Source organism: Camelus bactrianus, chromosome X (genome assembly GCF_048773025.1).
Source record: "Camelus bactrianus isolate YW-2024 breed Bactrian camel chromosome X, ASM4877302v1, whole genome shotgun sequence".
Lineage (NCBI taxonomy): Eukaryota > Metazoa > Chordata > Mammalia > Artiodactyla > Camelidae > Camelus > Camelus bactrianus.
In genome coordinates this window covers 118,399,104-118,425,555 of record NC_133575.1, presented here as the reverse complement: position 1 = coordinate 118,425,555, position 26,452 = coordinate 118,399,104, and the positions used below count along the sequence as shown (strand labels likewise).

General features: G+C 37.3%; 1 protein-coding gene, 1 long non-coding RNA gene and 1 pseudogene across 5 annotated transcripts in view; 1 reads left to right on the top strand and 2 right to left on the bottom strand.

Moving 5' to 3' along the window:
• Positions 1-11,677, bottom strand: part of VAMP7 (vesicle associated membrane protein 7) — a 62,547-nt gene extending 50,870 nt beyond the window's left edge. The window contains exon 1 of one of the 3 annotated variants that reach the window (XM_045504403.2): positions 11,528-11,677. The gene's annotated coding sequence lies outside the window, so the exon portion shown is untranslated. The remainder of the gene's footprint in view (positions 1-11,527) is intronic. The other 2 variants (XM_074360007.1, XM_010967101.3) reach the window with 2 other exon arrangements.
• Positions 11,678-11,824: 147 nt separating this feature from the next.
• The window catches only part of LOC141576456 (uncharacterized), a 36,657-nt gene continuing 22,029 nt past the window's right edge, over positions 11,825-26,452 (top strand). For both annotated transcript variants that reach the window (XR_012504890.1, XR_012504889.1), the window contains exon 1: positions 11,825-11,960. This is a non-coding gene — a long non-coding RNA (uncharacterized LOC141576456). The remainder of the gene's footprint in view (positions 11,961-26,452) is intronic.
• On the bottom strand, positions 15,593-17,535 carry LOC141576312 (thymosin beta-4-like; annotated as a pseudogene).

Sequence of the window (26,452 nt, the reverse complement as noted above, 5' to 3'; positions counted from 1 at the left end):
ACACAAAAGGGTAACCACAAGCCAAAAACTTACAAGGGAGTCACAAAAACTAAATAAAAGCCATGATAATACAAAGGAAAATTACCAAACCACAAAAGGAAGAAGAAAGGAACAAAGAGGAAATACCAAATCAACTGCAAAGATAAGTTCAAAATGGCAATAAACACATCTATCATTAATTACTGTAAATGTTAATGGACTAAATGCTCCAGTCAAAAGACATAGAGTGGCAGACTGGATAATAAAGAACCTTCAATATGCTGCATACAAGAGACCAACTTTAGGGAGAAGGACACATATAGATTGAGAGTTAAAGGATAGAAAAGGATATTCCATGCAAATGGAAAAGCCAGAAAGGCAGGTGTTGCAGTACTGATTTCAGACAAAATGGACTTTAAAACAAAGGCCATAAAGAAAGATAAAGAAGGACATTTTATAATGATTAAAGGAGTGATACAAGATGAGGATATTACACTCATTAATATATATGCACCCAATATAGGAGCACCTAAGTACATAAAACAATTACTAACAGAGATAAAGGGGGATATTGATGGGAATACATTCACAGTTGGAGATTTTAACACCGCATTAACATCACTAGATAGATCTTCCAGACAGAAAATAAATAAGGCAACACAGAAATTAAATAATACAATAGAAAAATTAGATTTGGTGGGTATTTTCCTAGCATTACACCCCCCACAAATAGGATATACATTCTTTTCAAGTGTACATGAAACATTTTCCAGGATTGATCATGTACTTGGGCACAAAAGAAGCTTCAACAATTTTAAGAAGACAGAAATTATCTCAAGCATCTTTACTGACCACAATGCCATGAAACTAGATATCAACTACAGAGAGACAAAGGAGAAAAAAAGGAAAGCATGGAGATTAAACAACATGCTATTAAAAAAAACCCAATGGGTCAATGATGAAATCAAAGTTGAAATTTAAAAATACCTTGAGACAAATGAAAATGAAAGCACAACCACACAAAATTTATGGGACACAGCAAAGGCAGTGCTAAGAGGGAAGTTTATAGCGATATAGGCCTTCCTCAAAAAAGAAGAACAATCTCAAATAAACAATTTAATCCACCAGCTAAAAGAACTACGAAAAGAAGAACAAAAAACCCCAAAAGGCAGCAGAAGGAATGAAATTATAAAGATTAGGGAGGAAATAAATAAAATAGAGATTTAAAAAAATAGAAAAAAATCAATCAAATCAAAAGCTGGTCTTTTGAAAAAGTAAATAAAATCGACAAACCTCTGGCCAAACTCACAAAGAAGAAAAAAGAGAGAGCACAAATTAGCAAAATAAGAAAGGAAAACGGAGAAATTACAACAAATAAGATAGAAATACAGAATAGCATACGAGAATATTATGAAAAACTATATGGAACCAAAATGGATAACCTAGAGGAGATGGGCAAGTTTCTGGAAACATACTGTCCACCAAGACTGAATCAAGAAGAAACTGACCACTTGAACAAACCAATCACTAGAAATGAAATTGAAATAGCAATTTAAAAAAAAAAACCTCCCTACAAATAAAAGTCCAGGACCAGATGGCTTCACCGGGGAATTCTACCAAACATACAAAGAAGAACTCATACCAGTCCTTCTCAAACTCTTCTAGAAGATTGAAAAGGAGGGAATACTCCCAAACTGATTCTATGAAGCCACCATCACCCTGATACCAAAACCAGGCAAAGACACTACCAAAAAATACAATTACAGGCCAATATCACTGATCAACATAGATGCCAAAATCCTCACCAAAATATTAGCAAATAGAATCCAACAACACATAAAAAAGATTATACATCATGACCAAGTGGGGTTCATCCCAGGGACACAAGGGTGGTTCAACATACGCAAATCAATCAATGTAATACATCACATCAACAAAAGAAAGGACAAAAACCACATGATCATCTCAATAGATGCATAAAAAGCATTTGATAAAGTTCAACACCCATTTATGGTAAAAACTCTCACCAAAGTGGGTATAGAGGGAACATATCTCAACATAATAAAAGCTATATATGACAAACCTACAGCCAGCATAGTACTCAACGGTGAAAAACTCAAAAGCTTCCCACTAAAATCTGGGACAAGACAAGGCTGCTTACTATCACCACTCCTATTCAATGTAGTCTTGGAAGTCCTAGCCACAGCAATCAGGCAAGAGAGAGAAGTAAAAAGGATCCAAATTGGAAAAGAAGAGGTAAAAGTGTCACTATATGCCGACGACATGTTACTATATATAGAAAACCCTAAAAGGTCCACACAAAAACTACTAGAGCTGATCGAAGAATTCAGCCAAGGTAGCTGGTTACAAGATTAACGTTCAAAAATCATTTGCATTTCTTTACACTAACGATGAATCAACAGAAAAAGAAAGTAAAGAAACAATCCCCTTTAAAATAGCACCCAAAGTAATAAAATACCTAGGAATAAATCTAACCAAGGATGTGAAAGAATTATATACAGAAAACTATAAACCATTGATGAAGGAGATTAAAGAAGACTTCAAAAAATGGAAAGATATCCCATGATACTGGTTTGGAAGATGCAACATTGTTAAAATGGTCACACTGCCCAAGACAATCTACAGATTTAATGCAATCCCTACCAAATGACCCAGGACATATTTCACAGAAATAGAACAAATCATAATAAAATTTATATGGTACCATCAAAGAACTAGAATTGCCAAAGCATTACTGAAGAAAAAGAAAGAGGCTGGAGGAATAACTCTCCCAGACTTCACACAATACTATAGAGCTACAGTCATCAAGACAGCATGGTATTGGTACAAAAACAGACATATAGACCAATGGAACACAATAGAGTGCCCAGAAATGAACCCACAAACTTTTGGTCAACTCCTCTTCGACAGAGGAGGCAAGAACATACAATGGAATAAAGACAGTCTCTTCAGCAAATGGTGTTAGGAAAACTGGACAGCAGCATGTAAAGCAATGAAGCTAGAACACTCCCTTACACCAGACACAAAAATAAACTCAAAATGGATCAAAGATTTAAACATAATACAAGATACAATAAACCTTCTTGAAGAAAATAGGCAAAACAGTATCTGACATACATCTCAGAAATGTTCTCCTATAACAATCTACTCAAGCAATAGAAATAAAAGCAAGAATAAGCAAATGGGACCTAATGAAACTTACAAGCTTCTGCACAGCAAAGGAAACCATAAGTAAAACAAAAAGACATCCTACAGAATGGGAGAAAATTTTTGCAAATGAAACCGACAAAGGCTTGATCTCCAGAATATATAAGCAGCTCATACGACTGAATAAGAAACAACCAAACAACCCAATCCAAAAATGGGCAAAAGACCTAAACAAGCAATTCTCCAGGGAAGACATACAAATGATCAACAGGCACATGAGAAAATGCTCAATATCACTAATTATCAGAGAAATGAAATTCAAAACTACAATGAGGTATCACGTCGCACCAGTCAGAATGGCCATCATTCAAAAAACCACAAATGACAAATGCTGGAGAGTCTTTGGACAAAAGGGGAACCCTCCTACACTGCTGGTGGGAATGCAGTTTGGTACAGCCACTGTGGAAAACAATACGGAGGTTCCTTAAAAGACTAGGAATAGACTTACCGTATGACCCAGGAATCCCGCTGCTGGGCGTATATCCAGAAGGAACCCTACTTCAGGATGACATCTACACCCCAATGTTCATAGAAGCACTATTTACAATAGCCAAGACATGGAGACAGCCTAAATGTCCATCAACGGATGACTGGATAAAGAAGAAGTGGTATATTTATACAATGGAATGCTATTCAGCCATAAAAACTGACAACATAACGCCATTTGCAGCAACATGGATGCTCCTGGAGAATGTCATTCTAAGTGAAGTAAGCCAGAAAGAGAAAGAAACATACCATATGAGATCGCTCATATGTGAAATCTAACACAAACAAACAAAACATAAATACAAAAGAGAAACAGACTCACAGACATAGAATACAAACTTGTGGTTGCCAAGTGGGCGGAGGGTGGGAAGGGATAGACTGGGATTTCAAAATTGTAGAATAGATAAACAAGATTACACTGTATAGCACAGGGAAATATACACAAAATGTTATGATAACTTACAGAGAAAAAAATGTGACAATGAGTGTGTATATGTCCATGAATGACTGAAAAAATTGTGCTGAATACTGGAATTTGACACAACATTGTAAAATGATTATAAATCAATAAAAAAATGTTAAAAAAAAAAACTAAAAATAGACTTACCATAGGATCTAGCAATCCCACTCCTGGACATATATTCTGAGAAAACTCTTAATTCTAAAAGATTCTTGCACCCCAATGTTCATAGCAGCATTATTTATAATAGCCAAGACATGGAAGCAACTGAAATATCCATTGACAGATAATTGGATAAAGATGTTTATATATATAAAATATATAAATATATAACACATACACACATACAATGGAATACTACTCAATCATAAAAGGAATAAAATAATACCATTTGCAGCAACATGGATGAACACAGAGATTATCATACTAAGTGAAGTAAGTCAAAGACAAATATCATATGATATCACTTATATGTGGAATCTAAAAAAAAGGCACAAATGAACTTATTTATAAAACAGAAACAGACTCACAGACATGCAAAACAAACTTATAGCTACCATGGGGTAAAGGTGGGAAGGGATAAATTAGGGGTTTGGAATTTGCAGATACACACTACTATATATAGAATAGATAGACAGCAAGGTCCTACTTTTTAGTACAAGGAACTATATTCAATATCTTGTAATAACGTATAATGATAAAGAATATGAGAAAGAATATGTTTATGTATAATGAATCAATATGCTATACACCAGAAACTAACACACTGTTAATCAACTATACTTCAATTATATATATATAAATCTGTGAAGCACAGTAAAGTGAAGTGCAATAAAACGAGCTATACCTGTATTTTCCTTGTGTTTATAAATCTGTAGTATTTTCCCACTGAATGGCCCAGTTTCTCTTATTTAATGGCATAAATTTACAAAAGAGAAGAACAAATGTCTTCCTCTTTTTTAGCTAACTCTTTTACCTAATGTTATTTGTTATCATGTTCAGTTTCATTCAATAAGCGAGTCATCTTGGGAAGGAGGTTGAGAGTCACTTGTTAAAAATTCAAATTCTTGTATGTATTTCCCTGTGCTATACAGTATAATCTTGTTTATCTATTCTACATATGCCTGTCAGTATCTTGTGGTAGCTCACAGTGAAAAAAAAAATATGACAATGAATATATGTATGTTCATGTATAACTGAAAAATTGTGTTCTATGCTGGAATTTGACACAACATTGTAAAATGACTATAACTCAATAAAAAATGTTTAAAAAAATTCAAATTCTTGGCATGATCATTCCTGAAATTCTGATTCAGTAGGCCTGTGATGGGGCCCTGCAATATATATTTAAGCAAAGCCTGTTTGGATGCAGATGATTCACATGACCACATTTTGCGAAACACAGCAACTCTAGAGTGCTTGAGGGCAGGGATTCCAGATTCTTTCTTGGAATGTCCTTGGTATGAATGACAGCATACAGAGCAGAAGTACTCATCTGTCTCCTGAACTGAACTCCTCTTGGGGTCTCTTCATTCCACTCTCTAAATGACAGTGTTTCCCAAGGTTGTGTCTTCAGCCATCTTCTTTTTGGATTTCTCCAAACACATATGTAGTAGCATGTTTTAATTTCCAAATGACTTTCTCATACATTACATCCTCTGATCCTAAAAGCCTCACCCGACCCTGTAACATGCTCTCCAGGTATTGCTCCATTTCTTAAAATCATCATCTATACAATATCTCTGCTTCTCTACCTCTTTTAATTCTTAAACTTACTATAATCTGGCCTTTGCCCTCAACACTCCACAAAACCATAATTGCGAAGATCACCAACAGCCTCTATGTTGCAAAATTCTGTGGTCATTTCTCTATTCTCACCTTACCTGACCTCTCAGAAAGTCAACACAGCAAACCCTCCTTCTTGAAATACTCTTACATGTATGGCTGCTCCTTCTGTCTTCTTGCTGAATCTACCTGTCTAGCTGACCTCTAAATGTTGACTTTCCATGGGGACTGGTTCTGCACTCTTATCCCTAAATGAGCTCACCTAGACCTGCCATTTTAAACATGCTTTATTTACTGAAAACACAGTATATACAGGAAAAAAACCAAAGGCACAACCAAAGTTGAGGAAAAACCAAAGACAAAACCCAGGATACACCAAATAGTTGAGGAAAAGGTAGATGAATAGAGACCCTCCAAGACGAGAGAGGAGGACCAATCAGGAAAGTGAGAGGAAAGCCAGAAGAGTGTAGTGGCCTGGAAGTCAAAGGGAAAGAAAGCATCTAGAAGGAACAAGTGTTGAGGAGTGGAAGGTGCAGCTCAGTGGTTGAGCACATGCTTAGCATGCACAAGGTCATGGGTTCAATCCCCAGTACCTCCATTAATAAAAATAAATAAGTACAACTAATTACCTACCCCCACAAAAAGAAAAAAAAAAGAAGGAACAAGTGTCATTTCCCAGCTCTCTTCACTGATACTTAGTATTAAGACTGCAAACAGTCACTGAAATTTTGTAAGGTGGTAAGGGTCAAAAAGACATATAGTGAAGTACAACAAAAACACAAAGAGAAACAGAGACAAGAAATCATATGGTCCCTGAGGCAGAGATTAAAAACTAGCTGCCTCAGTCCCCTAGTAGCTTGAAAGAGAAAACTAAATCTGACAACAATACAAAGGGATCTAGTGTCTTAGTGGACCACAAGTTCATTTTGAAGTGCCTTGAGGTAATTACTTAAAATGCTTATGTAATTTTAAATTACAATAAGAAGCAAGGTGTCTCGATCTTTTTAATTACTATTGCCATTATACTCTGTGCTGATTAGAACACCTATGTAATACTGAGTTCAATTCTAAGTATAGTATTTTAAGACTGGAAGAAGGGCAAAATATGGTGAGAGATGTGGAAATTGCATCATTTGAAGAATGGCTAGAGGAACTAAAAATATGAAACAGGAAAAAGACAGAGGGAACGTGACAGCAGTCTTCAAGTTTATATATAGTCATCTAGAACTGGGAAGACATCATTTGGAATATAACTAGCAACAGTGGATATAAGTTATAAGGATAGCTATGTAATTTATGCATAGCAGTGTTTTGTTCAGTAAAAGCAGTCTTCAGTTTAAAAATGCCTGACTATTAAATGTTGGGTACATAGGAACAGAAACTTTACTATCCTCTCAGATGTTACTAGTAGGCATTTCTTACTCTTATACTGCTTAAAATCCCACCTATAATCAAGTCTCACATGCCCCCACTATAACTCTCTTGCAATAGAATCTGTAATGTCTTAATGAGTATTGGGATAATAGAAACAACTGTGGCAGAATACTGCATTTGAAGTCAGAAAACGTGGCTCTGCTAATTATCAGAAGTATGTGAATGTGAATAAAGTAGTATATAAGACCATATTCAAGAAAATGAATGAAACTATAAGCCAGAAAGAGAAGGGAAAAAAAGATATTGGAATATAAAGGAAAGCTCTGTCTCAACACTGTTCCTATTCTCTTACTAACTCCTTGCTTGGTCCCACAGTCATCTTCCCAATTCTACTTCATTTCTGCTAAGGTTCCTGTACAAGCTTCCTGTAGCTGCTGTGGTGAAGTACCAAAAGCTGCAAAGCTTAAAAGAAATTTACTGCCTAATAGTTTTGGAGGCTGGAAGCCCCAAATCAAGATATTGGCAGATCTATGCTCCCTTTGAAATACGTAGGGAAGAATCCTTCCTTGTCTCTTCCTAGCTTCTGGTGGTTTGCTGGCAATCCTTGACATTCCTTGGCTTGGAGCTGCAGCACTTCAATCTTTGCCTCCATAGTCATGTGGTATTCTCCATGTTTGTCCATGTCTTCACATGGCAGTCTCTGTGTCTCTTCTTGTAAGGACACCTAATTCAGTATGACCTCGTTTTAACTTATATTTTAATTACATCGCAAAGACCATATTTCCAGGTAGCAGGGGTCAGGATTCAACAACTTTTTGAGGACACAATAAACCCCCATCTTAGAAATTCATCATTCCTCCCAAATCACTCCTATTCTCCCCTCTCCACATATTCATACCACCCCAACTTGCCTCCTTCTCTTCTCTGAAATCTCTATCACATCTCTTTCCTTACTCATACTAGATGCATCGAGTTAGAAAGGCCTGTTTCTACTGCCTAGAAGGGTCCAAGGAAAGAACATTTTTGTTTCAGCTGCTGGGATTCCAAAAAAAAAAAAAAAAAGATATGCTATGGGTATGTGGCAATCCAAGTGAGAATTCTGTATGTAGTGTTTTATAGAGGAATTATTATAAATTGTGGTGAAGGTCTTTAAGTCCATTAAATTAAAGGTTATGTAAGATGCTACTGGTTGGCATAACAACCGAAATGTCATGAATAGTACTATTTATAGAAGAAAATGCACCCAGAGTTTCAAACAATAACCTTACAAAGAAGCTATTAGAATATATCCATTTGTAAGTAAAGGACTGCCTGCATTAAAAAAAATTGCTAACAAAATAGCATAGCAACAGTATAAATGACCTCCTCAGTGGAAGCATCTTCAAACAGAAGTTGAAGATGATTTCAGGGAACTGAGTAGGGAAAAAGGCCAATCAGTTTCTCCGACTCAAGACTATGTGCTCTGAAAAAAATGTTTAATTCTGTATTTTTACTATGATAACATTAAAAATGTATATGAATATCCTGGGTCATATAGACATATACTGTATAAATGAGTGACAGCACACAATTCAGTGTTGCATTTGAATTATGAAGTTATAGGTGCCAAGAAATTCTCTAAAATAACAGTGCTTAGTTTTTAATGTACTAGAAACTTGTCTGGCTTCTCCTAGATGGGTACATCCTAAAATCATAATGATAATCCTGACTCAAGCACTCTTGTATTCCTATTGTGTTTTTTAATCAGTTTAAAGACAAAATTTATCTTTTACAGTAATGATTTACAACTGAAAGATAACTACATGGGAAAAAAGCTTTTAAGAGTTGAGACTTCTACCTGACATTCTGAAAATGACAGTGTGGAAGCATAACATTAACACATGAATTATCTCAGGCTAAGGAGAAAATAAAACTCAAAGATGTGTTTATATCAAGTGGAAATCAAATTACACCATAATGTGCTGTATGAATAAAGGTTGTTCAGACAGAAAAAAGAAGTGGAAGAATTAACTTGTCACATGGCACATGGTAATAGTTAATGCAAAATCAAAAGAAAGCATTTTGTGTCATTATTTGTATTATTGCAAGGGGATGCACTACGGTAAATCCTTGCAACAGTTCATTAGTAGAATGTTTTGTAGGAAATACATGATGGACATTATATTTTTCTACCCTTGTATCATGGGGCGTACTATTAAACTGGTCTATTAAATTAAATAGGGGGCAGGGCCATGGAAGGTACTCGGGAAAAAGATAAGAACTCATTTTAGGAGACGGCTATGGAACAAGAGAAAGTATAGAAGTGAGAACAAGCTAGGGAGGGTAAATAAACTAGCCTGATGAGATGGAATGGTCCACATTTGGTAAATGAGAAGGTTTAGGGATAAGTCTAATGGCCATATGTAAAAAGGCCTTGTACAAATTAAGTAATTTGGATTTGCTCAAATAGTTTTTCTTTTTCAGTTTCAACACATATGTTCTGAGGACTTACTATATGGTACCCGATGTAGTAGACAGACACTGGAGGTATGAATACCAGTAAGAAAGGACCTCTATACTTTAAGGGAGCCATAATTCAATGGGGAAGACAGACAAACAAATAAATGCAATAAACCTTAGAGTGAATAAGCTAAGAATGTACACATTGTTCAGCAGATTTCTTAAAGTTTTGAGATTATCACATCTTGGATGAAGAAAAAAAGAATGCAGGTGTCAGCCTACATATTGGGAATTTCCTCAGCATACAATTATTTCTTCTTGGAAGAGAGGTCAAAGTGTCTATCTTATTCTCACTAGGTTCCAAGTGCCCAAAACAGTGTCTGACATATAATACTCCCTCAAATATTTGCTTAATAGATTAATGAACACTAAGCATGTTTTGGTTTTAAATATACTATAAATCATAGATTATTTTATTAAGTAGGACATGGCAAGAAGAATATTTCGATTACCAAACTATCTCCCTAAGTAAATAAAGCAGTTGAGCTGAGAGTAAACTAAGCCCCAACACTTCTGTCTGGATCTTAGAAGGAAAGAAGCCAGAAGCACCACCAATTGTGACGTAATAACCTTAGAGAAGACAGGAGGATGAAGAAAAACACTGATATAAGAGGTAAAAAGAAGAGGTGTTTATGAAAATCCTGAAGTGTAGTCACAGATCAAGACTATTCTTGTTGGTATTACAAATATTCTTTTGGGGTGATGCTTTGAGACCCAACCCAACCCTTCTGATTTTGTCAGCATAGGAAATGTCAAGTCGACAACCTGTTCTGATTCCCACTAGATATAACATCATCCTGATTCTTCCTGTTTGCACGCGCGCGCGCGCACGCACACACACACACAAACATGTAAACTACTGAGAGTAGCGATCCCCTATATCCCGTTTCCACCTATCCCTTGTACTTAGAAGAGTGTCTAGCACATATTAACTGTTCAATAAATGTTTGTTAAACATATGAGTGGATCTGCTCTCACAGCTATTCAAAGGGAAAGAATATCCTCCAAATGACCGTATCCTCTGGGATCAAGGGTAGGACAATGGAGGTACAAAGGGTTGGGAGCAATTAATAACACAGAAAGAAAAAGACTTGATAACTGATCGTGTATGGAGGTTATGGAGGAGGGAGGTGTAAAGCATTTACTAAAGAGTTTAGTACATGGTCAGTTTGTTAAATACTGGCCAACAGTAATAACAAGAACATCATCATACAGGTCTGAGGCTGAGAAAATAGTCTGGGCAGAGATACAGAGTTCCTATCCGAACTGAGGAAGAGGAATGTCAACACCGGCGTTGGAGGAAGGGAGCGCAGAGGGCTAGAAACCCATGAAGGATCCCAGAAGTAGGAGATAAGGCTGAAAGCGACGTCATCGAAACAAGGGCTTAGAGAGGAGTTTTTTTTCGAAGACTAAAGAGATCTCAAGAGATTCAAATGCTGCAGAGATGTCTTGCAGAATGCAAACTGAAGGAAAGTTAACATTTTTTTCCTTCTGTAACAACTTAAGCGACGCATTCTGCCTCTAACTCGAGGCCTTTCCAGCGACATAAAACGCACTTCACCAAAAGTGGACCTGCCCGACAATTCGAACTGTCGACACCAGAGAAGCCCTAGTCACTCTTGCTTTGCCTCCTCATTCCACCTTCCCGTCAACACCTCTGCCCTCCCTCTGAGGTCGTCTTCCCGCCTTCCGCCCAGCGCTCTCCGCTGCTTTTACCTGTCCTGGCACCCTCCGAGAACTCGCGGTTTCAGAAGTAGCGGCGCTGGTCAGCGCAGGGTCGCCGACTGCCCGCTCCCAGAGGAGGCTGGACCGGACGCCGCCGGCTTCCGCATAAAGCACCCCGCCCGCGCGGGGCCTCCTGGGAATGTGAGCGTTCCTCCAATGGCCGCGAGAGGCGGGGCGGGGGCCTGCTGCGTTCCCAGCCCACGCACTTCCCAGGAGCCGCACTGCATTCCGGGAGTGGTAGTTCCAACTGGCGAATCGTCGAATCTGTCTCCGGTTCCAACAACAGCTCTTGTCATAAACATCAAGCGCTATTTCTTCGAGAAAACGAGAGGATGCAGGGCTACAAAGAGTCCATCAGCACTGAGTCAGCGGGATAAATGAAGAGCCAAGTTTGCACCGCCATCTCCCGGCTTAGTCTCAGCAGGTAACGGCGCCTGTTACTTCACAGACGAGATAAAATCCATCTGACAGGAACTCCCTCTACTTTCGCCACGAAATTTTTTAACCTCCTTGGCTCCCCCAGCAATCATTTATCCCATTCTTTTGCAGTAATAATAATAACTACTCTCCTTTGATCTAAGCTCCCCCATCCCTTTTACATCCCTATTCCTTCTTACCAACTCAGAGTCTAACTCCACTAATAAACTCGTCTGTCTCATGACTCATCAACGGCTCCCTCCTTACTGGCTCTTTGTTATCAGCATTTAAACAGTGTCAAAGTTTCTTTCATCTGAAACATTCCAAAGTCGCCTTTCTCAACCCCACACCCTGCAAACCCTTCACCACACACTTAACCTCTCCTTTCCATCAAAATTCTCAACCGTGTTGCTAACGTAAATAGACACTTTTCAACCATTACCATACTTCAACTCTGTGGGACTTTACATTAATTATTCCCTCCTTGAAACCCTGTCTTAGTTTGGACTGCTTTAACAAAATACTACAGACTGAATGGCTTAAACAGAAATTTATTTCTCACAGTTCTGGAGGCTAGGAAGTTTCTGACCAGGATGCCATAGTATGGTGGGTTGTGGTAAGGACCTGCTTCCTGGCTTGCAGACTGCTGCCTTCTTGCTGTGTCCTCACATGCTGGAGAGATATTATCTTTCTCACAGCCCTTATAAGGATAGTAATTCCATTCATGAGGGCTCCAACCTCATGACCTAATTACCTCTCAAAGGCCTACCTCCAAATAAGATCACATTGAGGATCAGGGCTCTAATTTATAAATTGTGGGTGGGCGGGAACACAAACATTCACTTCATAGCATCCTCTGTTCTCTTAGTTCTTTCTAAGATGATGCACTTTCCCACTTCTGTGGCAGCTCTTCATTTTCCTTTGAAATACTCATGTTCCAAAGGGCTCTGCCTTATATTATCCTTTTTTTAAAAAAAAAAAAAACCTCTTCACACTTTTCTTGGGTGATCTTAACCAATCCTATTGCTTTGGTTATCATCTGTATGCTGATGATTCCCACATATAGAAGTCCAGGCGAGACTCCTGTAACCTAGGCTGAAATATCTAATGACAGCTGGGCATCTCTTTCAGGCACTTAAAACAATGTATTTTCACTCTTCCCTCTCCCATAACTTGCTCTACCTTCTTCCCTAATCCCATCTCAGTGAATGGCACAACTATGCAATCATTTGCTTACACCAAAAAGCTGGGTATCATTTTGAATGCTTTCATTCCCTCATAGCTTACATCCAAACAATCAGCAAGCCATGTTAATTCTATCCCCTATAAATCTCACTTGTCAAGCTTCAGTTTTCTCACCTTTAAAATGAAGATGATAATAGCACTTGCTTTCAAAGCTTGTTGCAATGATAAATGAGCAATAGTGCCAGGCAGAGAGTAAGCATGCAAGAACAATAAGTATTTATTGAACAAGCACTGTATTTGTCATCAGTTCTCCTTCATTAGGTCTTGCATAATGATAGCTTGCATTTAATTTGGTTTACATTTAGGGATAAAGAAAAGGAAAATAAGAAATAATGAGATATATACACTGGAAATTATATACACTTCATTCCTCAATATTTTTCTAAGCATGACAAAAATATAGCACTGGTCATGAGGTACCATACAAACTGTCCCACTCTAATATGTGCAGCATATACTGTACCTTATCTATTATTATTGGCTCTGGGTGGGCTATAGACTGACCCAGGTACATTCAGATAACCATGACTGAAATGATCTGGGCACTAGAAATCAGAAGTAATATATCTGTACCTATAGTATCTTCTTCACCATCTCCCTCCCACTCACTCCTAATCACTTGAGATTGTTCTGTCTAAAACAAAATCTGATCATTTCCAAATTCTACTTAAAATTTTCATTGGCTCCCCGTTATGTAGAAGATAAAGCCTAAGATTCTCAATGGAGAACTCAAGGCCCTCCGTGATCTGACCTCTCTCTCCTTCTCCTGCTTCATATTCTCCTTCTCTCACCAACATACCCTGTGTTCAAGCTTGCTCCTGTATGGTGTCATTCACTCATTCATCCATCTACCCATTCCTTGAACAAGTATGTACTAAGTGCCTACTATAAGCCAGGCCTATTCTGGATTCTGGAGTCATAGCAGTGGACAAGACAGACAATGTCCTTGCTTACCTGGAGTTAACAATTCAATGCCATGCTCTTTCATGCCTTAATGCCTTTGCACATGATGCCCCTCTTGTCTAAATCTTATTTATTCTTTAAGACATACCTCAAATATCTTTTCATTTTCTAGCAAAGTATATGCTTCTATTTTTAGCTTTTTCACCCTCTGCAATGGTTTACTTTACATATTAATTTAATTTTATTCAACACCTATTCTTTGAGAGACAACATAGTATCTTAGAAAGAGAAGTTTTGGAGCCAGATAGTCTTGAATTAATAGCTAAATGTTGCCTCGATTTAGGGATTTTAGAGCTCTAGCAAAACCCTTCTTCTTACTCCATATTCTCTCCTAAAGTAATCTCATCTGTGCTTCAAAATTTGTATCTCTAACACAAGCCTTTATACTGGGAAATAAGGGAAGGTTTTCTTTGAGGAGGCAGCATTTAAACTGAAACCTAAATTTCAAGGAGGAATCAGCCACAAGAAGATAAGAGGGAACAGAAATAAAGCAGAATGACTGGAGGATAGTGGAAGTGAGGGGAGAGTAGTAGCAGAGGAGCTCACACAGGCCTTCTTTCTGCTCTTCAGATATGTCAAGCTCCTTCCCACTTTATGGTCTTTGCACCAGTTCTCTCTGCTTGGAGTTCTTTTCCCTCTTATCTTCTTGTGGCCAGAGGGCCTTGCAAGGCTGTGTAAGCCAGAAGGAGTTTAGATTTTATTTTAAGTGTAATGGGAAATAGGTTCAAGCAGAGGAGTGATATGATCTGATGTACAGGTTAAAAACGGGATTGGATCTTGATGTGTTATTTTGTAGTTCACAAACAAATCTAGTGACTGTTGCTTTGGCATCAAAATCATTTGCATTAGTGTAATTTATTACTGACCACCAGTGCCATTTATGCTTCTTTTCTCCTGGATATTTGGTCTTGGTTAAATTTTCTTTCTGTTCGTCTGTGCTCAAAACAGACCTAGCTTTATGGCTGAATAGTATTCCATTGTATAAATATACCACTTCTTTATCCAGTCATCCATTGATGGACATTTAGGCTATCTCCATGTCTTGGCTATTGTACATAGTGCTGCTATGAACATTGGGGTGCAGGTGTCATCCTGAAGTAGGGTTCCTTCTGGATATATGCCCAGGAGTGGGATTCCTGGGTCATATGGTAAGTCTATTCCTAGTCTTTTGAGGAATCTCCACACTGTTTTCCACAATGGCTGCAACAACATAACGCCATTTGCAGCAACATGGATGTCCCTGGAGAATGTCATTCTAAGTGAAGTAAGCCAGAAAGAGAAAGAAAAATACCATATGAGATCACTCATATGTGGAATCTAAAAAAAATGAACGTAAATACAAAACAGAAACAGACTCATAGACATAGAATACAAAGTTGTGGTTTCCAAGGGGGTGGGGTGTGGGAAGGGACAGACTGGGAGTTCGAAATTTGTAGATACTGACAGGTATATATAGAATAGATAAACAAGTTTATACTGCATAGCACAGGGAAATATATACAAGATCTTGTGTTAGCTCATGGTAAAAAAAGAATGTGACAATGAATATATGTATGTTCATGTATGACTGAAAAATTGTGCTCTACACTGGAATTTGACACAACATTGTAAAAATAAATAAATAAACTTAGTCATTCTTTTCCGGGAAATTAAGACTTAGAGATCCTGGATGGTGTCTCCTGGTCTGCAAGTGGGAGGTCCTGTAAACAGGGTTCTGAAGCTACTGCTGTGCGGCAGCCATCTTGTACCACACACCTGTAGAGCCTAAGGGGCTTGTCTGCAGAGAGAGACAGAGACAGAGACAGAGACAGATACAGAGAGACTGAGACAGGGAAGTAGATGTGCTGAGCAAAGCAAAGGTAGCCTGGGATAGGGAGAGAGCAGCTATCTGAGAGCTTTCTCGTTCCTGGTTCCGTCTTTTGTGAACCTGATGGCACATCCTGTCCTTGGAATACATGGAGTGACCCTGCATTTTATGATAAACCCTCTTATTCATTTTATATTAACTTTGCTTGTGTTTCTCTTACTTGTACCCCAAAGAACTTTCTTTTTTTTTAAATGGAGGTACTAGGAATTGAACCCATGATCTTGTGCATGCTAAGCATATGCTGTACCACTGAGATATATTCAGCACCCCCTAAAAGCATGAGGGTGAGGTTTTTTTCTAGTTTTGTTTTTTAGGTTATTTTGGAGAGGTAGGTAATTAGGTTTATTTATTTATTTTTTAATGGAGGACTGGGGATTGAATCCACAATCTTGAGCATACGTTGTACCACTGAGCTATCCTCCACCCCGCCCCCAAAGAACTTTGACTAAGAAATAAAGGGCACTTACTAACCAAAGCAAACAAACAAACAAATAAACAAACAAATAAACAAAACAGACCTAGCTGGAGAATGCCTGTTCCCCTTTGAAATTCACAATCAATAGAGGGAGCTAACACATTATCAGTATCTGCAAAATCATTGACATTTGACTATGGGACAGTTTGTTTCTTTTTGCAGCTCATTCCAGTTAGTGTCATCACGTATCCTGCTTTGTTCATCTGAGACATCAATGGTTCCAACACCAGCTTTGGCAAAGAAGTTGTAGATTACTTCTGAGGTGTCTATCTCACAGCAATGAAATTTCTCACCATATCAAGGATGTGCTGTTTCTTTACATCTGCAGTAGAACAGTCCTTCTCATAATGTACTAGGTGGGCATTCCCAGCATCCAACTTTTGATGTTTTATTATTTCTCATTCTAATGACTACAGGTAGTCATGGTGCTGGTGGGGAAAAAAAAAGACTACAGACTTGTTTTCTTGTTGTTGTTTGTTTTTGTTTCTTTCAGGTTTTAGAACTTTTTATTTGCATATTAAAATTATGCATTCCAATAATTAAAATCATTTGAACAAAATGGCGTTCTGATTAAACTGCATTTTACAGCCTGCAAGACACTTTGGACCAGCTTGCATTTCACTCTAGATTTCACTGTCAGCCCACCCAGCTTCCTCCTTCACCAACATGCAAGTTCTTTTCCTTCTCTGCCTGCTAGACAGGCAGATGGGAGAGGCAGGCACAGCCTTCATTGTCAGTAATTCACCATTTTTGATGTGAAAGGGGGCAGCACAGTCATTTCAACTTGATCCAACCTCTTTGCATCTTACAAAGTTAAACAGCTAAAAGAAGTAAAATAAGAAGGCAATGCTTTTGGAATGTACAATGCATATTGGCGGCGCATGCCTCATTACGACTCACCTGCTTGCTTCTCCTGTTCAGTCATTTTTTGGAAGGCAGTGGATTTTTCTCTTGCGTTTTTGTCTTCTTCAATTTCGACTTATCGAATTTCTCAATCTCAGCCATATGGGGTTTGTCAGACATGGGTACAGAGGAGGCAGAGCTAGGCGAGAGTGAACTGGGTCCGGTCTATGCAGTGGCTGCTGCCAAGTCCAGACTTGTTTTAATTTAAATCTCTGGTGTCCATATGCAGCTATCAGTAATAGAATGTTCACATCCTGGTAAACCATTTTACTCTCTAATTGCAGGAGCCATTTCCCAGATGTTGGTACGTTTTTGTTAACTTTATATATACACAGGAAAGTTGTATATAAAAGGGAAGTTTTCAAATTTCTATATTGCTTTTAATTTCTTGCTCCTCTTAGCACACTAACATAAGAAAGCTGGTGACCTATCTCTCTTTATATATTTATTTTTTCTCCAGGACAGCATTCTTCTGTTAGTGTTCCTCTGGTTTGGTTGCAGATTATAGAGGTGCATTAGATATGCCCCTAAGGACCCATCTATTCAGATTTGGCTTCTCATTTTCAAGACAGTCATTAGGAAAGTTATTGTAGATGCTTCACTTTTTTAAGTTAAGTAATATGATATTGTGATAATGCTGAAAGCACTGTTGCCAGTCATAAAGGCTTGACATCAACTCCCATCTGAAGAGCAATTTCATTTGCCTTTACTAAAAACCAATGCACATCCAGATATAGAAATATCTGACCTAGCCTGGCAAAGTTATTCAAGCATTTTATTTACTATGTTGACATATTTTGCTTCTCTCATTCTGCTATCTATTTTATTCCCCTTAGTTCCTTGACTTACCTTTTTTTAGTTTTAATAAAACATACAGAATATTCATAAGGAAATTCAAGATTTTGTAAAGTGTTTTCCACTTTACTTTTTAGCTTTTCTTTTTTAATCCACTAACTTCTAGTTCTGGAGAAATTAGGAGCTCACTATATTTTCTCTTTAATAGCATGACAAACACTGCATGGAGTTTAACAGAAAACACCTGCTTTACAGAACATGAACATTCTCAAAAGGGCAAGACCAGAGGCAAGCCTGAGGCTTGGTTCTGGAAATGGAAGTGCAGCACTCACAAAGCAACTAATTTTCTTAAGTTTCAAACTACAAGAAGGGCAAATTCAAATGATCTTTATAACCAAGTCAAAAATAAAGTAAACTAGTGACTTTGAGGTAGATACTGCTGCTATCAGATTGCAAGTAATTTGGTTTAAGCCATAAAAATGATGAAACAGAAGGGAAGAAAACACTTATTTGAAATGATCCTTCTTTAAAATTCTGATGAAAAATTAAGAACACTTCCAGTTCAAAGTTCTAAGCATAAAATTCACGTGTTAGCTTGCTTCTAATTTGATGCAGAGAATCCCCCTTCTAATGCAATAGCAAACCATACAACTGGTATCCCTATGGAAGAGCCCTGTAACTTGACATTTGGTTTTTTTCATTTTGGCTTATTTCCATTGTTAAGGATTTTAACTCTTTAAGCCTTCAGCATTTAACAAATTATTTGTTGGTGTAAGGGGCTGGAATTTTATCTCCACACATAAACTGACCTTTGTCATCGATCACTTTTATAATGAGAGAACATCTAGGACCCATAGCCATATCTTCCCTATTCTCCAACTCTTCCTTGTTGGGGATGAAGATGTCCATATAAGGTATCCCCACATGCACAGGGGTAGAAATTTTACATCTCTAAGGCATGATAATATTTGCAAGTCCACGATTTCCATCTTGGAACAGATGAAGTATGTGCTTACCTTTGAGTTTTTGCATCAGCTTCTTTATTCAGCCATGAATGCTTAACCTCCAGATCGGTGCACATTTCTTATCATTCAGGTCCCAGCTTATATGGCCCTTCCTTAGATGTACTCTCCCTGACTACACATTTTCACTGTTTTATTTTCACTACACATTTTCCTGTTTTATTTTCTTTACAAAATTTATGATAATCAAAGTAATTTTATTGTTTATTTCCTTAAAGTCTGCCTGTTAAATTTTATTCAATTACAGAAACTGTAAGTCCTATATGGGCAGAAATCTTATTGCTCTTGTTCACCATTCTGTCTTCTCAAGGAGGCTCAGAGTTACAGTTTGTTGAAAGAATGCATACTAATGAGAAGGGCTAACATTTCTCTGACATCAAAAAGTATTCTAAGATAAATATATATTGCTGCATTTAATTATCAGTGTAATGGTATGAAGAAATTATTATTATTATCAACATTTTCCAGATAAGGAAACCACGGCTCCAAGATGCACTGGAACTGAGAGGGCCAAGGTTTGACTCCTGAAGTCTTGGCTTCCTGACCCAGCCTCTCTTTCATAAATTTCAGAAGCTCCTTGAGAGGAAATACAAGGAGAGGTGGGCAATCAGCATTGGTTGACTAAATCCAATAGTCCCAGATTGATATACAACCTTTTGCTTCCATATGTCTCCTTCATTTCTGTTCCTGCTTCCTGGGCAGTGTCTCCTTGAAAGGGGATGGTTACAATGCAGAAGCCACAGGGATGGAGAAGGGAGAAGAAAGCTCACATTTCACAGCAAAATGGTTGGAAGATAGTGCATAAATGCTACTGAAGGGCACAGTATTTCTGAGTACACATCCCAGGGACATTGGCAGAAATGGCCCAAGGGGCACAGACCTTGAAGCAGGGCCAGGGACAATGTCGGGGGAAAGGAACCAGGCAAGACCAGTGTCACATCACTGCTTGTGGCAGCTGTTCTGTGAAGGGTTTGCTGGAGGCACGGGATGGGGTATCCCTCCTGTAGCTCTCTTCCCTCCAGCGAGGAGTGGACTCGAGGACTGCTACCCTTTGATACTGAACATGGCCCCTGAATGTGAGCTCTTGACTTGGATTTGGGAAAGTAGTGGGAAACAGACCAAACCTGTGACCTTCTTCAAGGGGCAAGGGGACATTAACAGTCATAGAGACCAGGTTAGCTTTAGTTTTCTTTGGTCACTTAATTGCTTCTCAGAAACACAGAGTGAACAGAGTTTCATCTCCCTCCCTATCCAGCTTGGGATTTACCTGGAGCACTTCTCTGACAGGGTGGGGATGGGCATAGGGACCACTGATGGAGTCCACTCTACTAAAACACTAAGACTCAAAGGGGTTGCTCTAAATCATCCTGGGGTTAGAGACTGTGGAACTGGGACTAAAACTCGGGGCAGCTGCCACCTGCACCCTTGCTTTCCTCAACGCATCTCAAGGGCTTTTTATTTTCCTTCCCACTACAACTTTCAATTTTATTTCAAACCTGTGGCCGCGGTAGTTCCCTGTAAGGAAAATTTTAAAAAGACTTCAGATAGCTTGCATGTAAAGGTAATGGCTTTCATGCTGTGTTTTAAGAGTATTTGAAAGCTGTGAGTCCATATGTAACACAATAGAAATCAAAGGGATACATGTTTTAAATTTGTCTATCTTATTTCCTTCTGGAAAGTAATTGCAGAGTGTTTTGGCAGCTCCATGAAAAATGGCTGGAATTCATTCACATATCCTGCTACAGCTCTTATTTCAATACAATTCACGTGACTTCACCTTTATGATGCTCACCTGTAAAATTATGGGGTTGTATTATCTGGCCTTTAAGAAAAATTTTTATAATCTACTTGTGTTAGAATCTGGCAAAAAGTTCGCTTTAAGTAATGGCTTTTATCTTTCAATATTTGCTGCTTTCTATTGTTTAGTACTTGATACTGAGGCATAATGCTGTTATAATCACTTTTTCTTGGTTGGCAGGTGCTGGTAGTTGATACAGATAGAAATTACATCACATTTTATTGCTCAAGGAGGACCCTAAGAAACTCATTATATGATTATGAAGAAGTGAGTGTAAATGTCCATTCACCAAGACATTTGGTGGTTTCTTCCTAGAACTACTGGAATAAAACATTGATTCCTTAACACCAGTGTATGGATGGGCTACATTAGAATCACCTGGGGAATTATCTGTTAACATAGATTCCTGGTCAACAAAGTCACATTTTTTTTTTGAGAGTGTAAGATGGGGATCTGTATTTGTAGCAAGAGACTCAGGTAATAAGCTTAGAAAATACTGGAAAAGCAGAGACTGGAAATCTCTTTAATTCCCCAATTCCAAAATAGGATCAGATTTAATCCTAAACTGGGATCAGGTTTATCAATTTGCAGTATTGCCTACCAAGAGTTAACACAGTCAGAACATTGTTTAGTAGATATAATCAAAATCTCTCATTCTGTCGTTTCAAGTCCATTTATTGCATATAGCAACTGGTACCCTGTAATTCTGGGCTTAATTACTATAGGATACACTGCTACCAAGGCCTAATTTCAGTTGCCAATTTGTAAAACCAATGCAAACGAAATATGTCACTAGACAGAGACTACAAACCTCATTGTTTTCCAACATTATTCAAAGCCTACTTTTGTTTGATGTCATAAAAGTTTTTTAGTTATACTATTTATGCATGATCAGTGATAGAAAAATCATTAAATGCAAAGAGGTAATAAGGAAAATACAAAACTCAACCTTAATCCTACCATTAGGGTATATATCTGACAAGATTACATATACATGTATAGATGTCTGTGTGTGTGTGTAAAAATTAATTTTTTCTGAGCACGTATAATTTATGAGGTTGTATAGGAAAGCAAAATTCATTATACCATGGAAAAGGTCACCAATTAATCTGTCACTTATAAAATTAATCCTCCTCAGAAATCTAAAACCACTAGCATCTATACCCTCTATCATATCATTGGTCCTTTGTTGACTATTGAATGTTAACAATGGAAACATTGCAAATTAATTGCAAGGTAAAATAAATCTTGCAAAAGATACAGGATTCATAAACTTGAAAGTGGTGTTGGATAATTGCTTCAACACACTAAAGCCACTGACACATGAATTATATCAATTAACAATTGAAGTGAAGAAAATCTACATGGATGATGAGTGATAGATATTTTGATACCAAATTAATGAGAGGTCTTTAGAAGAAACAATGAATTGTTCAAATGTTTTGACAAAAATGACCCTTTTATGCTAGGAGAATCACAAATGAGGTGAAGGATACTGTATCTTGCAATGCTTTTATTGGAGAAATGCCCCAAATCCACCAAACAATTCTTATTTAATTTTTGGTCCATTCTAAAAATTAGTGCATAGCTGCAATCAAAACCTAAATTCTTTTAAATATGACATTAAACAAGCTTATTTAAATAATTTTTGGTTTTACTTTTCTGGGTGAAGTCCCAAACCTTTTATCCATCATTTGTGATGAAATTCTGTTCCCCTTTTAGGTTGATTCCATTCAGGTAGCATATTAAGTATCAGTAATCCTTGGATAATGAGGACTTTCTGTGTGTGTGCATGGTATTGTTTGTTATTTTTGTTGTTTTTTAGTTGAGATATAATTGACATATAACATTATACTAGCTTCTGGTAGCACATAATGGTTTGATATTTGTATACATTGTGAAATAAATGATCACCATAATAAGTCTAGTTAACATCCATCACCACACATAGTTACACTTTTTTTTTCTTGTGATGAGAACTTTTATGATCTACTCTCTTAGGAACTTCCAATTATACAGTGCATTATTATTAACTATGGCCACCATGCTCTACATTATATCTCCAGGACTTATTTATTTTATAACTGGAAGTTTATATCTTTTGACCACCTTCACCTGTTTTGCCCACTCCCCACCCCTGTCTCTGGCAAACCCGAGTCTGTTCCTTGTATCTGTTAGTTCAGGTATTTTTTTATTTTCAGATTCCACATGTAAGTGAGATCATACAGTATTTGTCTTTCTCTGTCTGACTTATTTCATTTAGCATAATGCCCTCAAGATCCATCCATGCTGTTGCAAATGGAAAGGCTGTCTTCCCTTTCACGGATGAATCCGATTCCATTATGTGTGTGACATTTTCTTTTCCAGTCATCCATTGATGGAAACTTAAGTTGCTTCCATGTCTTGGCTATTGTAAATAATGCTTCAGTGAACATGAGGGTGCATATTCTTGGCTCCCTTGTCAAAAATTTGTTGACTGTATATACTTGGGTTTATTTCTGGGCTCTTGGTTTTGTTCCATTGGTCTGTGTGTCTGTTTCTATGCCAGTACCATACTGGTATTTTTAAATTTTCTTAAACATTTTTTATTGATTTATAATCATTTTACAATGTTGTATCAAATTCCAGTGTAGAGCATAATTTTTCACTTATACATGAACATATATATATTCATTGTCATATTTTTTTCTCCATAAGCTACCATAAGATCTTGTATATATGTTCCTGTGCTATACAGTATAATCTTGTTTATCTATTCTACAATTTTGAAATCCAAGTCTATCCTTTCCCACCCTCCGCCCCCTTGGCAACCACAAATTTGTATTCTATGTCTATGAGTCTGTTTCTGTTTTGTATTTATGCTTTGTTTGTTTGTTTGTTTTTTTAGATTCCATCTATGAGCAATCTCATATGGTATTTTTCTTTCTCTTTCTGGCTTACTTCACTTAGAATAACATTCTCCAGGGGCATCCATGTTGCTGCAAATGGCGTTATGTTGTTGGCTTTTATGGCTGAGTAGAATTCCACTGTATAAATATACCACCACTTCTTTATCCAGTCATCTGTTGATGGACATTTAGGCTGTTTCCGTGTCTTGGCTATTGTAAATAGTGCTGCTATGAACATTGGGGTGCAGGTGTCATCCTGAAGTAGGATTCCTTCTGGATACAAGCCCAGGAGTGGGATTCCTGGGTCGTACGGTAAGTCTATTCCTAGTCTTTTGAGGAATCTCCATACTGTTTTCCACAGTGGCTGCACCAAACTACATTCCCACCAGCAGTGTAGGAGGGTTCCCTTTTCTCCACAGCCTCTCCAGCCTTTGTCATTTGTGGACTTTCGAATGATGGCCATTCTGACTAGTGTGAGGTGATACCTCATTGTAGTTTTGATTTGCATTTCTCTGATAATTAGTGATATGGAGCATTTTCTCATGTGCCTATTGATCACTTGTATGTCTTCCCTGGAGAATTGCTTGTTTAGGTCTTCTGCCCATTTTTGGATTGGGTTGTTTGTTTTTTGCTTAGTAAGTCGTATGAGCTGCTTATATATTCTGCAGATCAGGCCTTTGTCGGTTTCGTTTGCAAAAACTTTCTCCCATTCCGTAGATTGTCGTTTTGTTTTACTTATGGTTTCCTTTGCTGTGCAGAAGCTTGTAAGTTTCACTAGGTCCCATTTGTTTATTCTTGCTTTTATTTCTATTGCTTGGGTAGACTGTTCTAGGAGAACATTTTTGAGATGTATGTCAGATACTGTTTTGCCTATGTTTTCTTCAAGGAGGTTTATTGAATCTTGTCTTATGTTTAAGTCTTTGATCCATTTTGAGTTCATTTTTGTGTCTGGTGTAAGGGAGTGTTCTAGCTTCATTGATTTACATGCTGCTGTCCAGTTTTCCCAACACCATTGGCTGAAGAAATCATTATGGACTAACTCCCCAAATGAATGTGTGTAGTTATGTCTGCATGAGTCATAGGCCAACCGCATTACTGAGATTTCTCTTAATTAACGTCCATCTAGAATTAGAGGATAAGTGATCCAAATGTGCTAATTTGAAGGTTACATATTAATTGTTAAAAGTAATTCTTACAAGTAAACAATAATAAGATAAAATGTTTAGCATTTAGCCCAATAAAAGATTTTTTATCAGTAAAAGGATGGGGGAAAAAGGGCAAATATTAAGAAAAGGAAATGGTGTGACTACATTAATTTCAGTTAAAATAGACTTTTACACAAAAATACTGGATATGGAAAGGATCATCAACAAATAGTAAATTTTTAACACAAATTTAAAATATATTTACAGCCTCAAAAATGTGAAGCAACATTTGATAGGATTACAGGGAAAAGTTGACAAATCTACCACACAGAGGAAAATTTCAACACTTTTCTCTCAATTAATGTTAGGTCAAAAAGACAAAAATAATTCTGGAGAATATATAAGATATCAACATCACAGTTAAGAAGTCTGACCTTAACTTAACCAACAGTGACCCAAGGAAACACAAAATTTTGGATAGTCCTAGAATCATGAAATATATTAAAGCAGTATTTTAAAATATTCCTCCAAAGACAATACCTGGTCCCAGATTGTTTTACATGCAAGTTTGACTAAATTTCAAGAAGATCATACTAATTTTAATCAAACTCTCCCAAGCAATAGAAAAAGGGATACTTCTTAACTTAATCTTTGAAGACAGCATAATACCAAGATCAAAGATATTATGTAAAAGACATAATGTAAACACATATGTGACACATCCATTTCATTTATGAAAATGCATGTTAAATCCTACATGAAATATTAATAATTGAATTCAGTGGTTGGTTTTATGTTAGAGATGCAAGAGTGTTTTAATCTTAGAAAAATGTATAAAAGTAATTCACCATATTAACAGATTTTTTGAAAGAGTAAATAAATTCAACAAACCTCTGGCCAAACTCACAAAGAAGAAAAAAGAGAGAGCACAAATAAGCAAAATAAGAAAGGAAAATGGAGAAATTACAACAAATAAGATAGAAATACAGAATAGCATATGAGAATATTATGAAAAACTATATGGAACCAAAATGGATAACCTAGAGGAGATGGGCAAGTTTCTGGAAACATACTGTCCACCAAGACTGAATCAAGAAGAAACTGACCTCTTGAACAAACCAATCACTAGAAATGAAATTGAAATAGCAATAAAAAAAAAAAAAAACCTCCCTACAAATAAAAGTCCAGGACCAGATGGCTTCACCGGGGAATTCTACCAAACATACAAAGAAGAACTCATACCAGTCCTTCTCAAACTCTTCTAGAAGATTGAAAAGGAGGGAATACTCCCAAACTGATTCTATGAAGCCACCATCACCCTGATACCAAAACCAGGCAAAGACACTACCAAAAAATACAATTACAGGCCAATATCACTGATCAACATAGATGCCAAAA